The sequence below is a fragment of the Vicugna pacos genome, chromosome 7 (genome assembly GCF_048564905.1).
Source record: "Vicugna pacos chromosome 7, VicPac4, whole genome shotgun sequence".
In the NCBI taxonomy this organism is placed as follows: domain Eukaryota; kingdom Metazoa; phylum Chordata; class Mammalia; order Artiodactyla; family Camelidae; genus Vicugna; species Vicugna pacos.
Window position 1 is genome coordinate 66,816,761 of NC_132993.1, and position 25,351 is coordinate 66,842,111.

Consider the following 25,351-nt stretch of genomic DNA (forward strand, 5'->3'; position numbering starts at 1 on the left):
CAGTTAATTGCTCTCTGCCGCTGCTTGTTTCCTTCCCTGGAGGAAAGGGCTTTTCGTTCGTTTCCAGGGATGAAGTTGGCCGCCCCGGGAAGCCGCCCGAGAGAGGGTGTGTGACTCTGCTGTCTTTTAGGGGATGCTTTTCGAGCTCCTGTGTTTTGAGGGCTCTGAAGGACTTTGCGGCGCCCTCTTTGGAGTGCCCGGCTTGAGGACCTGGGGCCAAGGCAGAGATTTCAGCGGGGGGAGGTGACCAGGGAAGCCCCGCCAGTGGAATTTGGAGACCCATCTCTTCATAGCTTTTCTAGAGAGCCAAATACTGCCTCGGGAGACTTCCTGCTCCCCTCTCCCCTCCCCCTTTCTCCACTCCCCAGTGTCTACAAAACCTTTCTTCCTACTCCCCTGCACTCGGCTTCCTGATAAGACTAGGGGCTTGCTAAGCCAATGCTAAGCGGTGTCACTTGGCATCCTTCTGGCAAAACACGGATGTGAATGAGGAAGAAAAGAAGTGTGTACTTAAGGAAGAGGTGGGTTGGTGATTTAGGAAATTAGAAAAGACGGAGTGAATATGCTCTTTTTGGGAGATGTCCATCACCCGGCTGAAACATTGCCACTGTGTATTTTAAAGTTTGAGATTATTGTTGATGTACAGCCAAGAAGGATAAATTATGGGTGATGAGATTTTCTCCTGCTTTTAGGGGGAACTGGGCTTTCTGTGCCAGAAATTTACAGAGGGGTGTCACTGGTACTTGTATTGGGTGTTTCTCTTTCCTTTTAGTGTTCCAGGAAGTGCATCCTCTTAATGAAAATCAATGAGGGAAAGGAAGCAACATTTCTGACCTACTTAGTGATAATATTGGGGAGGATATGAGGAGTGGATACTGTTTTTAGGAAGATTGCTAGGAATCATGGTGATGGGTCATTTTAATTGATGTAGCAAAAGTAGGTTAGGTAATAGCCCCTCTGGGAAGAAAGACCAGACCTTGTTCCTTTGTGTCACTTGTGAATTTTACCTAGTCTTGAATTATAGAATATCTGTGTTCTAGACATCGTCCGTCATCCATGGATTTCACCTTCTCCCACAAGACCAGTCCCAGGATAGACTGAAATGAAAGAGAATCAGATCAAAGGCGTGTGTGTGAGCACACAGTAGTGCTGTAATTGGAGAAATCAGTGCAAAAGCTCAATGAACAGCTGTGTTTAATTTCAGAGTTTATTAGTATAATTGGTTGTTTAATCTGTATTCTCCTGTCACCTGGGAATAGTCCAGTCTTCCAGGCTTCCACAGAAGGCTGCTTATTGGATACCTTCTGACTGAACAGTTACAACAGGACAGACTTAAAACCTTGCCCTCCACCTCATTATGCAAAACCTAATTTTTTTTTTCCTGAAGCAAGAAGTCTTAAGATTCTTGTAAAATTAATTCTTAGTAATGAAGACTCTGCTTGAAACTGGTGAGAGTCAGGGCCAGTAGGGGTGATGCTTTTGGCCACTATAGGCAGACTAACCCTTTGGATAAGCATGTGTTCTCCACATGTATGCCTAGATGCACTGGAGTGACAGTCTGCAACTTATGACAGAAATATTGAAACCAGAGGCAGGAAGATGACAGAAGGTTCAGGAAGGTGGTGTTCATTTAATTGTACTGACTTTAGAAACTGCAGGAGACTCAGTCCCTTGAGGTTTCAAGTTTGAATTTATAGGAATAAATAGAATGTATAGGAGGATGCTCCCGAGCCTGCCAGTGGCTAGTTGTTTTAGGAATAATGATGCATAGGGCCATTTATATTCTTCATGATGACTGATGATTGCCTGGGAGTCAGAGGTTCCTTTGGGACACAGGAGGGGCCACGTGGCTTCTCGGGCTGAATCTGCTCCTTGGCATCCGGTCTAACCAGCTGAGCTAATTTATAGAAGTGATCATTGTTTCTCTCCCACATTGTTTTTAAGGGGAAAACGAGAGGGTTGAGTGTTTTTCAGGCTTTGAGGGTAAGGGTCGCCTTGTGCTTATGGGTCAGGAGGGGACTTCCTCTGAGACAGAGCTATGGGCCAGACTGCTGTGAACAAAGTGACTATTCAGTGCCCACTCCTGCCCCTTTATCCCTTTCCACTCTTTACTAACAGAAAAGCAGGTGAGTGTCACATGTAAGGGACAGCTCCACGCCATGGAGAGGACAGGGAGAGCAGAGAGAGTGAGGGGTCTGAGGCTAGAGACGAAAGCCAACTCTTCACAACAGGAGAGAGTGTTGAAGGGAAAAAATCTGCAGGTAAGTCTAAGCCTCATTTCCTCCAGTAGTTTGTCTCATCCTCATCGATCAGTGTTTTTTATCAAAGTAGTCACATTTAACTTAAGTTACATGGACTCTCATTTTCCTTGCCTGGCTTTGGAGGAAGGCGACACAAGGGAGAGGACGAGAAGCACAGCCGACTGGCCTGGGAGTAATCTCGTTATGATTGCCTGAGTTCAGGAAAAAGGCCCTTCCAAAAGACAGCTGGGGAGAGTCTTGTTGGAGGATTGGACTCTGGGTTGAAACTCCTGCCATTCAGCTTCCGTGGTCAAAGTCTTTGGATTATGGAGCTGAAAAAAGGAGAGAAATGATGACTTGGGAATGCCCAGCCGGGGATCCCATCATCAGGGTGGACGCACAGGCACAGAAAGGAAGGGGAGGCAGCAGCAAAAGTGCAGCCAACATGCCAGCAGCTGAAGGACACAACAACAGGGTGTGACTTTGATCCATGATGTTTAAAGGAAAAAAGGACTGGATGTGAGAAAGTACAGAATTAATTTTCTTCAGCTTTTTGTGGGGGAATAAGGATAAGTGTCCTCTGGGTTTCTTGGTATCTCTTTTTCGCTTGTAAGATGATAGTAATAAAAGGGGCCCTGCCTGTCCTTATTGTGAGGATGAGATGGGATGAAAATAAGTTAAAAGAAAAAAACCCTATACAAGTAAGTGAGAGTGGATGATTGCTAGATTAGTAGATCTAGGTCCTGATGTTTCAGGAAGGGTCTATAGTGAGACTTAAGAGGTTCAGAGAATAGGCTTATCCAAGACTTGGATGGAATGGAAGTTTTGACTCATTGAATAATAGGACTTAATGGGGCTGCCAGAGGAAAAGAAAGATACAGGCCAACAGATGATTCAGAGTTGGAGTAAGGGATTAGAAGATAGAGTGCATGAGAGTCAAAAGGACAGGACTAAGTGGATTATGTGTGCATTATTTAAGTTTGGAAAATTAAATCACAGAATAGCTTGATTCTTAGTTCACTGCTCTAATATGTACATAATACGATTCTGCTCGTCTCTGAGTTTTAATTGAATGATGACTTTTTTTGCCAAGAGTTTTTATTCCACAGTTATTGAGCTTAAACTTTGTGCCAGCCGACGTGTCAGCTGATGTGAAATTACAAATTAAAAAAAATTTTTTTAATTGGGTAAGGATGAGACAGATACGTAAACTAACAATTGCAGTGAAGTGATTTGGTGCCAGGAGAGAAGAAAGAGGCTGTAAATGGGAGGATCTGAAAAAGACCTATAGCAGAACTGAGTGAGCCTTAAAGGATAAATAGAAATTTGTCAAGCAGTAAAGGGTCGGATGTGAGTGTGCGCTAGTTTGGGGGAAAGACATTCTGGTATCCAGCACAGATTGAAAATGGCAGAAGCACAAACCAGTGTTAGGCTATGTAACTGGTTATACCTGGAGTGCTGCCTGCTATAAGGAGCCTGATGAGAAATGAGTCTGTGAGGCAGGCAGAAGCCTGATCATAGGGGACCTTCTGTCATACTGAGAAGCTGGTCTTCATTTGGTAGATGATGGGAGCAAGAGAAGGATTTAAAAATCAGGAGTAAGAAAACACGCTTTAGTTTGGCAGCAATACGGAGGTCACATTAGAAGGGCGGGACCTACCAGTAGCAATGATCATAGTCCAGGTAAAGGATGGCAGAGCTGCAATTGAGGAGCAGCAGTGAAGATGGAAAAGGGGGCACGATGTTAGAAGACAGAATTGACAGGAACAGATGTGGACGGTGAGTGAGTGGAAGCTTCTGCCTTGATAGAGGATGGTGCCTCTGCCCTCCACCAGGAGGAGCGTGAGCAAAGTGTGTTAAGGAGCCTGGTCCTGGAGAGCTGACCTTAAGAGAGTTCCTTAGGCAGTTTGGTAGCAGGCCCTGTTGCTCAGGGCCGTGGTCCAGGCTGGTGTGGAGATGCAGGAATCGCTTGAGTGAAGGGCATGGTTGACACTGCTGGATTTGATGAGATCAACCAGGCAGTGAGAACAAAGGACAAAAGAGTAGGACTTGGGTTTTACCAGCATTAAAGGAGGGAGAGACTGAGCAGCACACAAAAGAAACAAGTAAGTGATAGCAAGTATAAGGGAAATACAACAGTGCAGAGTGATGGGGAAAGGGAGAAATGCCTTTGAAGAAGAAAGGGGTTGGCTGTGGTGTCAGTTGCCCAAAGAAGTTTGAGCATGAGTACTGAGGTGGGGAGGGTATAGCTCAGTGGTAGAGCATGTGCTTAGCATGCACAAGGTCCTGGGTTCAATCCCCAGTACCTCTGTTTAAAAAATAATAAACTTCATTACTCCCTCCCCGCCACAAACAAAACAAGACAAAAAGATGAGGAATGAAAAGTGAAGATTGAATTTGACAGTTAACTCACTGGTGCTCGATGCCAGTGTGGTTCCTGGGGAGTGGTGGAGACGGTATTTACTGGGAGGTGAGGCAGTAGTGACAGAGTAGAATTTTATTGTATATAGCCTTCTGAGATGTGATAAGAAATTGGGTTTTCCAAGTCTGTATCAGTCAGGGACTTGTAAGTGGTTATGTCTTCTGTTTCAGACTTTGAAGGGAGCCGTTAAGAAATAACCTTTAACCTTTCTGCAGGAAGTCTCTGAAAGTCATGGGCTATGGTGAGGGTGTCAGAGATTCTAAAGCCACCCTGTTGCTGAAGGAGTGAGGACTCAGCCTCTGTTTTCAAGCAATGAACATAATTCATCTGGCCTGTTAGGCTTGTGGAGGTGAATTTTCCATTTCAAGTTCTTAGGCTCAGAACCATTTCTCATGTTTTAGGCAAATGTGAGCAAGTATTCACACCATCAATATTTACAATGTAAAACTAAGAGTTGACAGATCCTTGAAGTGTCATATTTTAGCACGAGGGATGGAAATAGCAGAGCGTAGTGTAGAGTGGCACGTTTTCCTTGCAGGGTGTAGTCTCCGAAAGTGCCTTGGATCTTAGAAGAATTCTTGATCGTCAGAAAACACCAGTTAAATTTTGGTTGCCTTTTCCTTACCCTGGAAGAAACCATGGATACTTCTTATCCCTGTTTGCCTTTCTTAGTTGAAGTTTTCTGTAATGTTTCAATAGTAAAGGCATATTTACTATGTACTTATGTACCAGGTACTAGTAGTAAAATGTGGAACAAAACACATGGCCCTTGCCAACACCGAGCCTTATAATCTCATGAGGGTGGAATCAAAACACCGCCACATATCAGGTAATTCCATTTGTCATAAGTTCTGTGATGGAAACTGACTGTATGCAGTGGGGATGTACAGCCTTTCTAGTCTGGTTGTGACAGGGGATTCCAGAGGAAAAGATGTTGAAGCTAAGCCCCAAAGAATGAGTAGGAGTTTGTTGGATGAAGGTCATGGGTTTTGGTGATAGAATGTCTCATTCAGAGGAAGCTTTATGGCTAGATGGATTTCTGTAACCCCCTTTACCCACTCGTGATGTACTGAAGACAAATGGCTTCCAGTCCCAGACCTTTTGTTGACTCTTGCACATACATATGCTGTCCTACAAATGCTTGGCACACACAGGGCTACCCTGTATGGATGGGTGAGTTGTACCCAGCTGTGGGGGCATGGAAGAGCTGGAATCTATCCAGTGCTTAGTGTGCCCAGCCAGCTGCCCTGGCACAGATCTACATCCATCCAGGGGAAGGAGGACCCTTTTCTGATTCATATGTCCAGAGACGGCACCATTTTCTACGTCACTCAAAGGTGCCATATGGCTTACGGGAGGCTCTAGTCTTCCCCTTCCCCCAAACCATTCTCATTGAGGGCAGGAATATCATCATGTTATTCAGCTAACCATGATTAAGTATCTTTTTGTTTAAGGCATTTTAGAGGTTTTGAAAATGAGTAAGATACAGGTCTTCTTCTCTGGGAGCACTAATCACTGCCTTGAAAACAGAGTGGATGGCTTCTACTTTTTCAATTATGAAAAGGAATTGATCTTTATAATACATTTAATCCTAACAGACACCTCACCTTCTCTAAGTTGTACCAGATTCAAGACTGAAACATAAGCCCAAAGATCAGAATGTACTGAAGTTTATTCTCAAGTCAGTTTACAGCTCTGCAGTTCAGAGTACTGTTTATTACTTATTCAAAACTTGACTTTAATGAAGTAGTTTTCACTTGGTTAGTGGTTCTCAAAGTGTCATCCTAGGAGTAGCACTGTCAGCATTACCCAGGCATTTGTTAGAAATGCAAGTTCTTGGGCCCCTTACACACCCTACTGAATGGAAACTCTGGGATTGTCCCAGCCAGCGTTCCAGGGGCTTATGATGCCTGCTGACATTGGAGCCCACTGCCCTAGCTATAAAGTGATGGATACAGTTTTAGTTGTCTGGAACCCAGGGACCTGTTTTGTTGCTTAAATTCCTTCAACTGTAACCCTAGCGTACTTCCTGCTTCTGCAGGGCATCTTAGAAACTCCTAACATAATCACATCAAATAGAGCACGAGCTGCTCTCGTTACCATGAAGTACATCAGCAAGCACTTGTCAACTCTCTTTTGTACACCAGGTCCCAGGCAAGAATGCTGGCAATAGCACAGCATGCAGAGGGTATCCGTAGGTAAAACGTACATTGAAACTCTAAATGGAGATGATGTTTATCATTGACTTAAAACATTCCTATAGATCACCATTAGTTAAGTGTTCAGGGAATCATTATTTATATTAAAGTAAGACAAAGGATCACTCCAAATTGTAAATAGTTGTGCCATTTGCTATTAAGGATGAGAAAAATAGTTATGCCATTTGCTGTTAAGGATAAAAAGATGGCAGATCATTAAAATCCTGGTAAACATTCACTAAATCAATAGATAGAAGTCATGAAGTTGGCATGTTTGACATAAATACATCTTCTTTGCTAACCAAGAAGAATATAGGTAACCCTTCCATAAGGGGTTGTGAGATTAATGTACGTCCATGTTTACTAAATAATTAGCCTCCATTTTGTAAACTGTAGAAATCACAATTCTCAGATCATTTTATCAGAAGCAGAAGGCTTCTGAATTCCTGTAATCTGTATTTTGATAGAGGATCATACATGGGTTCTTAAAGGTTTATTTGGGCTATGTGTGAACTTAATACATGTTAATGAAACTGAATGGTTTTTAATGTGGTTAAAAAAAGTGATATCTGAATCTTGTGTTATCCATCACCAGCATCTTGCCTAGTACCTGGTGTGTATGTGCTTATAGCCTGATAGAAGAACATACATGGAAATGATGAAGTACCTCTCTCTGAGATAGGCATTAGAATAGAAGAACATGGCAATATTAAGAGGGTATGGTTAGCCTTCTTGGTGTTTTCCATGTTTGTTACTTATGAGGGAAGAATGTTGTTCCAACATTTTGGAGCGTTTTGCTCCAGCGGCATTTTTCATTTTGCATTTTGCTATAGTAGAAGGAGTGTTGAAGGTAATGAAAGAACTTACTCGGATCTGAGCCCTGCCACTGATTTGTGTGGCCTTGAGAAAATCAACCTCTTGGAGTCTTTTTGTGTCTGCAAATGGAGATATTTTAACTCCTGCCTTATCCCCGTTAAATTTGCCATGAGGACAGGCTAATGCATTTGAAAATGCTTTGTAAATTTTAATGCAATGCCATATGTTGTTATCCTTGTGTACGTTAAATACGGTGTTTCTAAGGAGATGAATTGAAGTGTGAAAGGACTGGGATGTGGGTAGGAAACTTTGTTTATTGACAAAAGCATTTTATAGGCATATTTTTTTCTAATCATGGAGGTTGTGCATTGTGAAAATTTTAGAGGAAGGAGGGCATAAAAAAACAAATGTCAGCTCTAATTCTTCTACCCAGGGATATCTAGTGTTAAGGTTTTAGCCCATTTTCTACCTGTATATTTTCTTTTTCCTTTTTAAAAACATGCATGTGTGTGTGTGTGTGTTTTTTTAACATTTTTTATTGATTTATAATCATTTTACAATGGTGTGTCAAATTCCAGTGTTCAGCACAATTTTTCAGTCATTCATGGACATATACACACTCATTGTCACATTTTTTTCTCTGTGATTTTGTGATACATAACATTTTGTGTATATTTCCCTGTGCTATACAGTGTAATCTTGTTTATCTATTCTACAATTTTGAAATCCCAGTCTATCCCTTCCCACCCTCCACCTCCCCTGGTAACCACAAGTCTGTATTCTCTGTCCATGAGTCTATTTCTGTCCTGTATTTATGCTTTGTTTTTGTTAGTTTGTTTGTTTTTGTTTTTGTTTCTTAGATTCCACATATGAGTGATCTCATGTTGTATTTTTCTTTCTCTTTCTGGCTTATTTCACTTAGAATGATGTTCTCTAGGAGCATCCATGTTGCTGCAAATGGCATTATGTTGTCGGTTTTTATGGCTGAGTAGTATTCCATTGTATAAATATACCACCTCTTCTTTATCCAGTCACCTGTTGATGGACATTTAGGCTGTTTCCATGTTTTGGCTATTGTAAATAGTGCTGCTATGAACGTTGGGGTGCAGGTGTCATCCTGAAGTAGATTTCCTTCTGGATACAAGCCCAGGAGTGGGATTCCTGGGTCATATGGTAAGTCTATTCCTAGTCTTTTGAGGAATCTCCACACTGTTTTCCATAGTGGCTGCACCAAACTGCATTCCCACCAGCAGTGTAGGAGGGTTCCCCTTTCTCCACAGCCTCTCCAGCATTTGTCATTTGTGGATTTTTGAATGACGGCCATTCTGACTGGTGTGAGGTGATACCTAATTGTAGTTTTGATTTGCATTTCTCTGATAATTAGTGATATTGAGCATTTTTTCATGTGCTTTTTGATCATTTGTATGTCTTCCTTGGAGAATTGCTTGTTTAGGTCTTCTGCCCATTTTTGGATTGGGTTGTTTATTTTTTTCTTATTGAGTCATATGAGCTGCTTATATATTCTGGAGATCAAGCCTTTGTCGGTTTCACTTGCAAAAATTTTCTCCCATTCCGTAGGTTTTCTTCTTGTTTTACTTCTTGTTTCCTTTGCTGTGCAGAAGCTTGTAATTTTCATTAGGTCCCATTTGTTTATTCTTGCTTTTATTTCTTCTAGGAGAAAATTTTTGAAGTGTATGTCAGATATTGTTTTGCCTATGTTTTCCTCTAGGAGGTTTATTGTATCTTGTCTTATGTTTAAGTCTTTAATCCATTTTGAGTTGATTTTTGTATATGGTGTAAGGGAGTGTTCTAGCTTCATTGTTTTACATGCTGCTGTCCAGTTTTCCCAACACCATTTGCTGAAGAGACTGTCTTTATTCCATTGTATATTCTTGCCTCCTTTGTCGAAGATGAGTTGACCAAAAGTTTGTGGGTTCATTTTTGGGCTCTCTATTCTGTTCCATTGGTCTATATGTCTGTTTTGGTACCAATACCATGCTGTCTTGATGACTGTAGCTCCATAGTATTGTCTGAAGTCTGGGAGAGTTATTCCTCCAGCCTCTTTCTTTCTCTTCAGTAATGCTTTAGCAATTCTAGGTCTTTGATGGTTCCATATAAATTTTATTATGATTTGTTCTAGTTCTGTGAAATATGTCCTGGGTAATTGGATAGGGATTGCATTAAATCTGTAGATTGCCTTGGGCAATGTGCATGCGTGTGTGTGTGTGTGTGTGTGTGTGTGTGTGTGTGTGTGTGTGCGTGTGTGTGTGTGTTTTATGTAGAAGTTATCTTTTCCTTTGTTATTATAAGCATTTCCCAACGACATTAATGTTTCTTTATAAATATTTTTGTAATATTTTAAAATATTTTAATATGTGATATATTGCAAAATACAGCATCACTTGAATATCTGCCCCTGTTCACTTATGAACCATTTACTCCATTTACTTCACTGTTTCACTGAGAATGCTCTTTTCTAGGTCAACAATGACCTCTTCTTTGCTAAGTCCTGCTGTCATGCCTCATCTTTGCCTACATTATTAGAACACTGGCTGAGTCCTCCATCACCACTGAAATGTTTACTTGGCTTCAAGTGCACCACGCTCTCCTGGTTTTTCTCTTACTCTGCTGTGATCCTTCTCAGTCTTTGCTGGTTCCTCCTCGTCTCCCTGACTTCTTTACATTGAGGCTGCCCGCTTCAGTCCTTAACTCTCTTTATCTTTTCTGTTATCCTCATACTCTAGGTGCTACATCCAGTCTCTTGGCTTTAGGTACTATCTGCATATGGGCAGCTCTCCAGTTTACATCTCTCACATGGACCATCTTGTGGATTCCTGACAAGCACAGCCTCAGTGTCTCCACTTGGATAAGTTCCTCAAATCTTCCAAAACAGAACTCCGAATGTTCCCCCAGGCCTATTCCTGCATCGTCTTCCTCTTTTCCTTTAATGGTGACTCCTCCCTTCCAGTTGCTCAGGCCTCAAACTCTGGAGTCTCCGCTGACTTCTTTTCTTCCCATATCTTACTTCCAGTCTATAAACAAACTCTTTTCTCTGCTTCCAGATAACCAGAGTCAGAACCTCTCACCCTTTGGTCTGTCGCATCGGGGCCACACCACCATCATATCTCTCCTGCATTATGGCTCTAGTTTCTCATCTTAATCTCCAGTTTGATCTCAGCAGCATAGTCAAGAGATCACTTTAAATCATAAGTCGAAAGCTGTTACTTTTTGGTCAAGGCTCTTCCAAAGCTGCTTTCAGAACCAAAGCTCTGATGGTGGCTTACAAGGCCCACCATGATCTGGCCTCCATGAAGCTTCTGATGTCATCTCTTATTAACCCCTGCACCCCCCAATTCTTCACTCTGCTTCAGCCTCTCTGGTCTCCTCTGTTTGTAGAATATGTTGTGTAAGCTCCTTTCTCAGGGATCTGCACTGGTCCTTTCCTGTGCCTGCAGCTCTCTTCTCAGGTATCTGCTTGACTTTCCCCTCACAACCTTCAGGTATTTTACTCAAGTGTCTTCTCAGTGGCCTCCCTTGGCCAGCTACTGGAAATTGCAGCCTCCTCCTCTCTATCCCCCTTTTCATGCTTTTATTTTTCTCTATAGCACTTTTTAGCATCTATCACAATATGTATTTTAATTATTATGTTGTTTTTAATGAGCTCACTCTCAGTAAATTGTAAGTTCCAGAAATTGCCTTGTAAAGACAAGGTAGTCCCTTTTTTCTTTTCTTTTTTCCTTCCTTCTGTTGTTGTTGTTGTTGTTGTTAAGCTCGTGTGTTCTTAGCACCTCAGTGTCTGGCACTGTGTTGAATGAATTGAGATGATTTATTTCGGGGCACTTAGATTGTTTTTAATTCTTTATAGTATAAAAATATCATCATAAACCACAAAACAGAACATTGTCTGAGTTTCTGATTATTGAAGATAAAATTGCAGCAGAAATATTAGGTTGAAGGGTATGAACTATACCCTGGCTAAATTTATGAATATTAATTTGATGGTGGAAAATGCTGTCTCGCTGGTGTTATTTACATCTCTTTAATCACTACTGGAGGTCAGTATCTTTCATGTGACTTAGCTTTTTGTATTTCACTTGTGGGATTTCTGTGTGGGTGTTTTCACTTACCATTTTTCGTATGAACAAGGAGCTCTTAAAAGAGTAAGGCTAACATATATACAGAACACTGAAAAATATCCTTCCCTAGATTTTTTTCTTGTTTACATGCTTTGAGATAACATGAAACCCACAGAAAGCAACTATTTAGATAATAAGAATGTATATGGAATTGGTTCTCTTAACATATAAAAGAGGACTAAATTTTACTTTAAAAAACCCCTGATGTTTGATACGTAGTACCTTATTAAATTCCCACCATATATGAAGCCTTTGACGTGATTGGCTGAGAAAAATCCTGAAACAGCTGCAAAGTGACCAGGAGTTCTCCGGCTTGGGTTGACAGTCTTTGTTCTAAGAGTGTGTTTTTGAAATTTCACAGCAGCCTTACTTCCCTCTCTGTTACTTCTTTTTCGGTGGCCATTCATATGTTTATTTGTTCTTGTAGCATTTAATGAGTTGAGATTGTGTATTTCTCTCATAGGAGAACTAGTAATAGGCAAGTCTATGGTGGTAGTAGAGATGTGTTAAGCACTGTGATGGAGTCATACACAGAGTTATACTGACGCACAGAGAGGGGAGGTTAATTCGCACTAAGGAACCCTGGCCTCAAAGAAAGTTACCTTTGAAAAATGCCTTGATTTTTGAGATTTCTAGAAGTGCTTTACAGGATACACAGAGGCCAGCGTATCTCAGTCAAAGAAAATAGACTGAATGACTACGTTACTGAATTCAGGTCCAGCTACTCGCCGTTCAAAAGCCAATACTTGAGGGGCAGGTGTTGGTAGAAAGGAGCGTTTGCTTCAGTCCAGAGGCCGGCAACTGGTAGTCTACTTGGCATCGTCTTGATTGTTTTAAGTTCAGTTACTCTTCACTTCTAGGGTCAATTTGTTCCCATTTCTTTGAGGCCAGTTCTCGGAATTGTGGCAGCTTATGTCATGGCTACATTCTAGTCATCATGTAGTTAACTTCTTCCACCTGGTGGAGGCTTCAGTATCTACCCGACAGCTCAAAAGATATGGCTTTGAATATTATCTATAGCCTTAGAAGAGGAACTAAAGGTCCTTGACTTTGTTTAATGACTCACCTATTATTTTGTCCTGTTTGACTGCTTTTCCTTTGCTTCTGCAGTTCCTCACTTCTCTGATGAAATTTATTCTTTGACTAAAGTTTTTCTGCAGCAAAAGGCAGGCCGAGGACATAGTGTGGGGTGGTCTGTCCTGGGAAAGCCCCATAGGGTCTTGCTTCATTTCACACAGAGGAATTAAACCATGTGACCATGTCAGGGGCTAGAGTGAAGGCACGTGGGTGACAGTGGCAAGAGATGACTAGCTAATGAGGAAGACAGAGACTGAGGGTTTTGTGAGGAAAACTTTGGGAAGCCATTGACATCAGATTAGAAAATTTATTCTATTTGTGAGTGGAGGGGTATACAAGGGGCATAATATAATGTTGGAGGCAGGAAGATCAGTTAGGAGACCATAGCTTCTCCCATGGAGAGGAAAACACTGTCAGAGCTAAGCAAATGACAGAATGGAAGGGGAGATTAGGAGATGGATTTGACAGCTGAGTGATAAATTTCAGTCTACCATGACTTCTGGAGATTTTGCTTTGGGCTACATGGTAGATGCTCTGCATTTCATTGAGATTGAAAATTGAGGAGGTGAATGAGGTGACTGGAAGAAAGAGGATGAGTTCATTATTGGCATCCTGAGTTTAAAGTGCCCAAAGGGACATAGAGCAGTGCCTTCCCAGGGACAGTTGGATGTACGGGAGTGCAAACAAAAGGTGACTTGGGAGCCAGGAGCACATAAGAGGTGGTTGAAGCCAGTGGTGTTGATGAGGTCACCTGGGCTGTAAGCACATAGCAAGACCACGTGTTGAGGGGAAGGTTCAGGGAAACATCAGCATTTAAGAGGCAAGCAGAACGAGAAGTGATGGAGAATGAAACTGAGAAGGCACAGCCAGAAGAGAGTGATAGCACACAGACTGGCTGCAGGTCGAAGGGTAGGTGACCAGTAAATCTGCAGTATGATGCAGATATGTGATCTTTTGATGTTTGGTAAGCCATTTGAAATGTCATATCCTTGTGGACAAGATGCAGAAGCATATGCTGAATGATATAAGTAGGCAATCTTGGCTGTTTGAACAAATGTACTCTGAGGTTATTTAAGGAATTGATGCTAAACTGGAGGAAGATTTCTAATGTAATGTCTTTGGTCTTAGTGTCTAGTCTCTGTCCTGTTACTGTTCCACTTTTAGTATTTAGTCAGTAATTTGGCTTTGAGAAGGCTTAACCAAATTATGTAAAGTCTGGAAGCTGGGAAAGATGCCTAATGAGTTGGAAAGCAGAATTGGTATTCAAATGATTATGAAAGGCTAGAATACTGGGCCAACATAATTGTTTTAAATGTGGACTGTCCTTATTGGTTCTGAAATCTAGATGTAGCATAAGATGGGGAATTCTTGCTTAAAAGTACTTTTGAATCCTCAGATGCCATGTGGCCGCTAAAAGCAATGATGGGCAGGAAGGAGGGTTCTTAGGTTCTATTAATATGAGCATAGTGTGTAGCTCATAGAAAATGGACGTTTAACAGGTCATTAATATAAGTTGAGTGCAATATTTGAAGACAGACATTGACATATGGAGATACTAGTTTAAAGTGCAAATGAGGAAGGTAAACTGTGTATTTGGCAAGTATCTCTAAATGCTTGAGGACTGATCAAAGAAATTGAGGCTGTTTAGCTTGACGAAGTTGTAAGGGGACCACAGTAGTGAGCTTCCAATAACAGTAAGTGCAGTAATGCTCATTTAGAGGACAAGATTAGGGTTAGTGGGTAGTAGATAGAAAAATGCAGAATTCAGTTCATTCAGAAAGGTGTTTTATATTTGTAGGGTCATGTGCTACTTTTTTGAACTCCACAAGTTGCAGGGTCATATCTGTGGGAACCATGAATTCTGGTTTACCGCATTGCATCTAGGTTACTGTGGTGGATTTAAGGTGCAGTTCGATGAATGTGTCCGTGTCTCTCTCTATGTATACATATATACTGTAACAGGCGAGACGATAAATCTTTTTCCTTGGTGCTTTAGTCTTAGGACACATTCTTTCTTAATCTGTCATCCTTAGGACTGTATTCTAAGATTGCTAGGGAGTAAACATAAGGTAGTGTCCTTTGGTGTTTGATGTCCCAAAACTGAGAGCAGAAAGAAGTGGCCATTTGAAATGTCAGTTTAACACATACTTCTGTATGATGATTCTTTGGCCTGGCAATAATGCATACTAGGAAATAACTTGAGCCAAAATAATCATTAGATGTTTAAACAGTTCTGAGCTTGGTATACTAGAGAAGAGGTTCCCTATCTAAAGAGCAGATAAATGCTGACATTACTTTCTCTAGCTTTTTTTTTTACAGTTTCATTTTTCACATTTAATCTTTTAAAAGTTAAAAACAATGTATGTGCATTTAAGAAAAATAAATAAAAACACCCTTAATCTTACCATATCAACATAACCACTCTTAACATCTTAGCATTTGTAATAGGAATAACATATAAGAAGAAGAATAGCCAGGTACAGTTTGAAGACACGTCCTGTATTAACTCACTCATCCTCCAGCCCCTAATGAGCTCAGTCGTAATACGTGCAGCATGGTTATAGGACTGTGAGCTCCCCCAGTGCCTACGCTGTTAAACCATCTAACTATATTGCCTCTATCACATATATCTTTGCATATATTTCTTTATGAATATGCATGTAGGTTTACAAAATGGGAATATTCTGTAATACAGTTTGTTAATCTACTTTAAAAACAATATGCTGTGAACTTATTCCTACATTTTAACTCATCTAGATATTTATTCAGTGCTCGTTGTCAGGTAAGCCTCTGACTTTATTTTCTGAATAGCCAGCTTTCATAAATAGTATTTTGAACAATCCATAATTCATCTTTTCTCCTTTGGTTTGTTTTCTATACCTTCTATTGTCTAGGGGTGTGTGTGTCTATGTGTGTGTGTGTGTGTGCATGCATTCGTGTGTATGTATTTATGTATGTGTGTATATGTGTTATTTGTAACTATTATTTAATGTATAATATATGACATATATGGCATATTGTATATACACAGAAATATTTTGTTTCTTTTGGGTTGCTTTATATTGATTATTTTTTATACCACGATTGCACATAGTTTTATAATGTGATTTTATGCCATACTTTTGCTTTTCTTTCATTGGAAGGTTTCTTAGCCTTTCTTACTCCACTTAGTCTTCCAGTTCAACTTCAGAATAATTTTGACAAGTTTTTAAAAATTCTCATTGGAGTTTTCTCTTGGGTTCTGTTAAATCACTTCATTTATTTGGGAAAAAGTGTCATCTTTATAGTATTCACATTTGAAGACAGTCTGTTTCAGTCTGAGGCATTCTGTATTTCCCACTAGCATATCTTCGTATACCTAGTTATTTTTGCTACTGTTTTCTGTGGCAGTTTCCACCTACCATTTTGCTTTTTGATTTTTCCCTGGTATGTTGAAAAGCCACTTGTTCTTGCAAATTAATTGTATATCTAGTCTCTTACAGAACAGTCTGGTTAATTCTAATATTTTGTTAGTTAATTGTCTTCAATTTTCTTGATCACAAGTGCCATTTGTTGAGTAATTAAATGTGGAAAAGATTTCTATTAGCAGTAATCCTCATAGCAGTCCATGCCTCCACTTTTAGAGATGAGGAAACTGGAGCTGAAGGGCAGTTAACAACTTGCAAAAGATGACAGAGCTTGTGAGCCATGAGGGTGGGATGTATTTGTCTGTAGAGACCCCTGAGAACCCCATTGCTTCCCATTCTGCCTACACGTAACTGGTCCATACTTTCAGCTCCCTATGGCTGTGTCCAGGAGGCTAGGTATTAAGTGTACCAAGCAGCTATTTATAAATTTTTTCTCCTTTAGTCAATTATTTTCAGATTATTCCTTTTTCTCAAGGTAGTAATTCCTTTCTCAAGTGTTTCAGAAATCCTCCGTTTCCTCCAAGGCATATGTTGGTGTTCCTCCTGTCTTAGCCAGGGAGCTTTCTGGACCACTGCGTTTTACCCACACACAGGTGTGTGCATGGCCATTGGGCCTCTTGCTGCTAAGATGAGAAATCTGTGCAAGTGTCCCTAGTTCAACCTCTGCTGTCAGGCAAACTTTCCTCCCATGCTGTGCTGATCAACTAAGGGGATCTCATTCTGTCTATACTCGATTCTTGACTGGGAGATTGATTTTAGAGTTGTAAAGAAGCAGAACTTTCTGTGGTTCTTCCAGGGTAAGCAGCACATGACAGGCACCAGATCTAGGGCATGGTCTGCCTCTGTCTTTATTTGTATGGTTCAGGGAACAAAGGATGGAGATGAAGAAGTAAGTGGGGTTAAGGGGTGTTAGTCTAATGACATTTTAAACCAAACCTGTAAAACTTCAAAAGTAAAAGGTCAAACTTTGTTGTAAAAAAACAGTGTATACCAAAGACAATTCAGAAGAAAACGAATGGGCCATAGTTCTGTCATTTTACCACAACTATTTTAGTGTTTTTGTTTTCTTATTCCTCTTTTTTTAAAGACTTGTATCACAGTCTGTGGGCCAGGGATTATTCCAAGTGTGCAGACATATTAATGCATTTGAAAATAATCATTTATTATTAATCCGCTCATTGTTCATATGTAAATGATACTGCTTTAAATTGTTATTCAGATATCTTATGGGAAGATTGAACAATTACCTCAATTTTTTTTTAAACTTTGTTGAAGATTAATTGAAGTACACTAGACTACATATATTTGAAGCATACAATTTGGTCAGTTTTGACATATGTATACACTCAGGAAACCATCAGCATAATCAAGATAGCCATATCCAATACCCACAAATCCTCCTCACTTTCCTTTTGTAATCCAGCCCTTCCTCTACCCTGTCCCCAGGCAGCCATTGGTCTGCTGTCTGTCACTACAGATTCACTTGCTTTTTCTAGAGTTTTATATAAAGGGAATTGTGTAGCATGCACTCTTTCTCTCTTTTAAAAAATTTTTTTCTGGGGAGGGAGCTGGCTTTTTTCACTTAGAATAATGATTCTGAGATTGATTCACGTTGTGATGTACATCGATAGTTTGTTCCTTTTTATTGCTGAGTAGCATTTCTTCCTATGGCATACTACATCTGCCCATCTGTTTTTAACGTAACACTGTTCTAATCATAGCACTTGATATTCTTAAACTCCAGTATGATAATGTAATCTATGAATATCAAGACTTCATTAGTGAGTACTCCAAATAGGTTGTTTATAAAGTGCGACAGCAGTAGCCTAAAATGTAAATTAAGCATGAAGGGACTCTTGGCATTCTGAGATATTCTGGGAAGTAATTTAGTTTTCCATTTCACTCAGTATTTAGGGCTATTTCAGACAAATCTTGATTTTTTTTTTTTATTTTGAAGAGCTGATCATTGACTCAATCAGTAGATAAACTTGCTGTTGGAACTACTTCTCCTTGCCTGCCTATCTGGCTACAGACCGTCTCATTATCAGTTGATGAACAGTCACCTCTTAGAGTGCAGGTGAGAAAGGTGGACCTCCCACCACTTGTTCAGAAGCTAAAATGGGGACTTTTTTTTTTTTTTTTGGTTCATGGTGATGAGTGTTTGTGGACTTACTGTTACTGAACCAAACTTGGGTCTGCTCACCGGCACTGTAAAGCCAATCTACTGACACTGGGTTGCGGTGAAGGAAAGTGCAGCATTTATTATAGGTGCCACACAAGGAGTCCAGGACAGCTAGGGCTCAAAAAGCCTGAACTCCCTGGTGGGTTTCAGCAAAGCATTTTTAAAGGCCAGGTGAGGGAGGGGAGTTTCAGGGAATGTGATCAGCTCATGCACAGTTCTTTGAGTGGTTGATGGTGAGGTAACAGGGCAGGGTCACAGGGGTTAACATTATCAGTCCTTAGGTGCCAGTAGGCCTGGGGGCTACGCATTCATGGTCATCAAGTAGTTAACCTCTCCCATTTGAAGGGGGTTTTAGCTTCTTTAGAACAGCTCAGGAAATGTGTATCAGCCACTGTTACCTGGGTACTTCAGAGGGGAGCTGGAGCAGAGGATATCAGGGAGGATCTGTCCCAGGAAGGCCTCTTAGGGTTTTACTCCATTATAGACTCTGGAGAATGAGAGCAGTCTTTGAGTTAATTTGGAAGGATAATTAAATATACTCATTATTAGTTGAAATTATATTTCTGTTAACATAAATCCATCAAGATAGCTAGGTTTAGTTATATTTTTTTTCTTTTTTTGTGGGAGGTGATGGGAATTTAGTTGACTAACATGTTTGTGTTTAGAATTCTTTGAGACTAATAGTGGCTCTGAAAATTATGGTATTTTTTTTCCCTCCAGAAAGACAAAAGGAACTGACATGACTTATGACTGACTGTGAGACTGTCTGATCCATCCCATTTAGGGTTATTTCTTCTGTAGCAGGGGGTGACGACTTTGATAGGACAGAGAGAATGAGTGTCTCACTTAACTTCATATGAGCAAGTTCTGCATTCTCCCTGGTGGACACAGATAAAGGCCGACTAGTCTTTAACCTGACCTTTTCCAGTTAGGACTTTTTTCTGACCTTCTCTTTAAAACTAGAGTCTTTGCTTTATTTCTTTAATTTTCTAGTCTCTCTTCAACTCACTGTAGTCTGGCTTTTATCTTACTCATGTTCCTAAATCTCTTGTTATGTAATCATCTGCTAATTACGAGTGTTTCTTTAATCCCTGTCCTACTCTATTTCTCTGCAGCATTTAACCCTGTTTACAGGCTGCTCCTCTGTGGCTTTCTGAGACACTGAAGTCTTGTATCACTTGGTCTTAAGATCCTTATTTCTTTAACTAGCTACTTCCCTGTTACTTCTTTGTCAATGTTGGTTTTCCCAGGTTTTGGCTTTTGGTTTTCTTTTCTTTGCATTGTACATGCCATCTCTGAATGATCTTATCCATATTTGCCTTTGTTAATTCTTGTTTTTCTTTAAATAGAAGTAACACATACTTTTTATAAACAACTTGAACATTCTGGACAAGCAAAAAAGATTAAGAAGTCACCTGCAATCCCACTATGGGGAACCGGTGTTAATATTTTTCATCCGACTGCTTGTCTTACTTACAGCCTTTGTTTAAGTGATTCTTAAATCCCACCTCCGATGCTTGATTCTCCATCAAATTCCACAAAACATATTTACAACTCTTGAAAAGACACGTCTAGTAGAATATCCTGGATTTCTTCCAATTAAATTCACCCCAAACCAAATTCATTATCTTCCCCTCACTTGAAACTAGTTTTTCTACTTGCTTTTGTTTTTGATTAGTTGATAGTGGTTGACTTTACTTCATTAGTCCTCTTCTCATCTCTAAACTCCAAGTGGAGCCAATCAATCATAAAATAAATCATTTTAACATGGTGTGCTAGACCCTTCATCATATGGTCTTAGGTGACTTTTCCAGCTTCCTTTTTATGCCTTTAACACTTCCATTTTACTGCCTTTCTTATTCTGCATTTTAACCACAGTTGTCAATTTCCAGAGATGATCATGCACTTCCATCCTTGCATGCTTTGCTTGTGGCCATGTCTGAAAAGCCATTTCCTCTCCCTGGTACAGCTAACCTTTATCATTCAGGACCTGGATTAAATGTCCTTATTGTTGGCTGAGATACCCCCTGCCCAGCATGATGAGTCTGGGGCATAACACTTCTTATATTGGCTTTGATCTGTCCTGACTAAATAAGAAGCCCAATGAAAAGGCTCAGTATGACCATTTAAAAATACACGACCGGCTACCTTGAGAAAATGGACTTGAAGTGTATTTCAAACCGTAGACCTGGGACCAGCAAGTGGACTTCATAGTGAGGAACATCTTTCCTCAGAAGAAAGATGAGCTGTAACCTTTAAAGGTGTGTAGAAGTGAAAGAGACTTGCTTTATAAAATAGTTAGCTCTTCATCCATAGAAGTATACAAGCCAAGACTAAATGACCATTTCTGTTGGATTCATTCATTTAATCAACATTATTAACCACTTTGCCAACCACTGTACCAGAGGTACAAAGATGAAAAAAGAATCCTTTAAGGAGCTTATAACCTGATGTGATGGTTCTCAATCTGGCTGCACATTAGAATCACAGACCAATAATTTATTTCTGATTTAGGAGTCTCTGAGGACAAAGTCCAAGAAATAGATTCCAGTGTACAGTTGTGATTAAGAATCACTTGTCTAATGATTATTTTTCGAGTGTCATTTATTTAAAACTTACTCTATGGCAGACCATGTGACGTTCATTTATTTTTTGAACAAACATTTATCGGCATCTCCTTTGTTTTTGTCCTAGGTTTAGATACCAGGAATACATCAGTGAACAAAAACAGAGCATTTCTGCTCTTAGAGAGTTTATAAAATGGTAGAATATAGACATTACACAAATACATGACAGGTGGTGGTAAGTCTAAGAAGGAAAATAAGGGAGGTGAGGGGACAGAGGAGGTGTCTGAGAGGTCAGGAAAGGGATTCTGATGCTATGGCTTTTGAACAGTGCCTGAATGAAGAGAGGGAGCCAGCCTTGTGGACTTCTGGGGAAAGGGCTCCCAGGCACAGGAAGTAGCAAGAGCAGAGGTCTTGAGATGAGTGTACTCTTGCCATGTTTGAAGGAGAGTGATCTGCTGTGGCTGGAGTGGGATGGGTGAGGGTGACATGATGGGAGATGCACACACCAAGGGCCCAGGTGGATCGGGTGTGGTCCATGATGTGGCATCTTTTAGGGCACGTTAAAGATTCTGACTTTTTTCTATGTTTAGGGCATGTTAAAGACTGCTTTTTATTCTGTGCTCAAAAGCCTCCATGGGTATTGCAAGAAGTAAAATGATTTATGCGTAAAAAGGTCAACCTTGCTGCTGTGTGGGAGATAAATGCTGGAGACATGGGTGAAAACAAATGAGTTGAGTTATGACAATCCAGGTGAGGCATCGTGGCAGCTTTGGTTAGGGTTAGAGGTGTGGGGTGATGGAATTCTGTGTGTATTTTGTATACAGAACAAATTTTTCTGTATTTGAAAGAGACAATAGGCTTTACTAAGATCTCCTAGGAAGTGACTTTAGGTAGAGAAAGAAGAGGTCAAGGACCAAGCGCTGGGGCTCAGCAGGAGTGTGAGGACAGCGATGTCCCAGAGACCAAATGAGGAAAGCATTGAAGGAAGGGAGAGGGAAGGACTAAATCAAACACCTAATGACCTCATTTTAACTTGATTATTTCTGTAGAGATTCTGTCTCCAAATAAGCTCACATTCTGAGGTCCTTTGAGTCAGGACTTCGTCATAAGAATCTGTGGGGCACATAACACCTTTACTTTCCCATAGGCTCATTTCTAAAGTTTTATTCTAATAATATCTAAAATTTTTCTGCTGGTGGTATTTAGGCGCAGTTATTGGCTACTTAAGCTAGTCATCCTGGTAACAGTAGGTTTCACTTAGAGGATTTGGGCCAGGAAGTGGATTTCCTGATGTAGAATGAACATGTGCTGAATTGGACCTTCAGTGCATCGCCTCTGAAAAGAAATATAAAATGAGTTGGAGAGGTGATTTCTTACTACTTTATCTGAACATGAAGTCAGCCTTCTCTTAGACATCTCATTTAGTCTCAGGTTTAAAATAGTAGAAAAAGTAAGCTAATAGAGGCAAACTGTCTACCTCGGGCACACTAGAGAAATCAAGGTGCCTTCTCTAGGAAAACGCCTACCTAAATGCTGTCATCTCCCTGGTCTTACCAAGACGGCAACATAGCCTAGTTCTAAATAAAGGCCAACATCTGACCTCGTAATATATCACCCTCATCATACAAAGAAATTACGTTGTTTATTATAAGAAGTTTTGTTTATGTTGCACTAAGAAAAGTGTTATATAAATCGTCTCTATTTGTACATGTAGTTGTACGAATCTAGTGAAATGTTTCCAGTGAGTTTCTGGCTATCTTGTTCTTCCTAAAGGGTTGCTTCTTTTCTAGCATCAGGCTTTTTAGCTGGAATATATGCCATTAAGATGTCCTTATGAAACAGTTTGTGACTATAATGGATTTCATTTGGAAACTGTTAAAATACAGGTGGTAACTAATGATTGCAGTTGTCAGTACATGGACCCATTAGCTCTAAATTCTTAGCACAACAAGGGGAAATGTAAATTTAATAGTGGAATAGCAAATTTTTTGTGTGGGCTCATTGCTTTCTTACAGCATTAAGGCAGAATGCAGTGCTTTAAAATGAAGAAAATATCTGTGGCGAAATTAGTTTTAAATAGAATACTTATTTGGATATTTTTTGATTTACAGTTTGGCTTGGAAACCTCACCTTTGGCAATGCCCGAGATAACCACTGAATGAATTCTTGGAGACAGCCTTGACTTTTTAACTTTGTGTATTTGGTTGAAATAATTAATTCTTTTTCCCCCATATGCTTTAACTTTAAACACTAAAAAAATAACCCTGAATAAGAAAGCTAATGCTTCTCTAATGTAAAATAGCAGCAAGCGTATCCTCAGTGATTTTTCCACAGATTAAGCCTGGCAGTAGTTCAAATACTAACAATATTATAGCAAATGATTTGTTAAGATAGATTCTTGTCTTGGCTCCGCAGTTTACCTCATTGATGACCACAGCTCAGTGAAATCTGCATTTGACATTCTTCTGCATTCATGAAATCAACACCCTTCCAGCATCTCCCCTTACTTTTTCATGTTCAGTGACTCTGGAAAGACCTCTTTTTCTTGGCGCTTTCTCAGTGACTCTACTGATGAAGTACAGAGAGCATATGGAAGCAGATATATGCGTAGGTCTTGATTTTATGTTTTGGTAGACTGGTTTATTTAAGCAAATGCAACAGGAGGACATGTTTGTTTAAGGTTTTCCTCTGTACCAGCTGCTGCTTTTTCTCTTTCCTAGGCTAGCCTGCCAGAAATGTACACCTTTATTTCTACACTGTTTGACAGTTTCCAATTGATAATTTTTTTTTCAGCAAATTAATTGGCTCCTTGAAAAATGCGATATATGTCTAATCTGTATATTTAAGAATGTTAAGGATTTTTGAGGGATCATGTTCAAATTGGATTTTATTTGATGAAATGTTTTTCATTTATTAAAATGATTTAATAAAAAATGCTTAGTGTTTCTTAAATATTGTTCACAGAATTGACCTCAATTTATAACAGTTTAAAAAGCATACAGTCTAATTTTAATTATTCAGAAGAAAAATTTTATTTTTATTGCAATTGTTTTTTGGAAATCAGTTAATAGAGAGGAAATGTTAATTTGGATCTGTGTGCACCACAGTGTGGTGGGATGGGTCTTGGCCAGGGAGTCAAGAGACCCAGTTACAGAACTTCTCTTGTTGCTAATTGGCTCTGTGATCTTGGGTAGCTTTTTTTCTCATGTACTTGATCTCCTCATTTGGAAAAGAAAGAGATTGAAAAAGCCTTCATAAGTTATCTAAACCATACTCAACATTTTATGACTTTCATTTGTCTAGTTTTATATTTTAGGGAAACAGGGATTATATCTTTGCTTCTTCCTGGATACTTTTGACTGAATGTGGAAGTTTTCATGTCTAATATGGTCATACTGGGTAGAGAGGTATAGCTTGATAGTTTCTAGAAAATAAGCATTGTCTACAAATGGTCAACAAGGAAGCTTGGTGAATTGGCCTAGGATATTTTTCTTTGACGTAGAGCAATACGTGTTTGCATTTTTTTACCAGCAGATGACTGGTTCTATGATTTTGGTCATTTGAGTCTATTGAGTTTAGATCTTTAGCCAGAGATGCTTAACATTCCTCAAGACAAGGTTTGGGGGCCTTCAAGGTCTCAGCCTTCTGTAATTCTGCTTTGGGTTGTTGGATGATCTAGAATAAAGAAGACTCAGTGACAGCCTAGGATTTTTTTCTGTAGGAAAAGACTTGCAGGTTACTGATACAAAGCAGGCTGGGTGAAATTTGCTTTTCATTTTAATCTTCCTTAGTTTATTCACTGACCTAAGGTGTTACTTCAACTGCTGAGACCTTGTTTTCTCATTGAAAATGACTGTGCCACATAAGGATGTTCTGTAAGAATTATTCCTAAATACAGTTATACCATACTTTAAACAAAAAGGCTCAACGTTGTAAAAATGTTATGCTCCACAAATTGATCTATCATTTTAAAAGAATCCTCCAAGATCCAATTAGTTTCCAGCCACTGAAAGTTTGTATCTATTGGAGAGACAGAGTAGGGAATAAAATGGTCCTCAGGTTCATAAGATAGATGTGATCTGAGATCAGCTGGGAAAATTCTGAAGAAGTGCAGCAGGAGAAGTTACTCTGATAATCTACAACTGAGAGTATAAACTATTCAGTACTTTCTAGAAACAATTAGGTAATATGTGTCAAGAGCTTTAAAGCCAGTCTCACCAAGTATTTTACATCTACTTCTGCAGTTATCTTAAATAAACTGGTTAACTGGACAGTGATGTATATGTATAAGGTGGTTCATTTCAGC

The 25,351-nt window shown here is 39.8% G+C and overlaps 1 protein-coding gene across 15 annotated transcripts in view; it reads left to right on the forward strand.

The window, feature by feature from the left end:
• ELAPOR2 (endosome-lysosome associated apoptosis and autophagy regulator family member 2) overlaps nt 1-25,351 on the forward strand; it is a 660,265-nt gene that overhangs the window by 76,494 nt on the left and 558,420 nt on the right. The gene's annotated exons all lie outside the window — the stretch shown is intronic.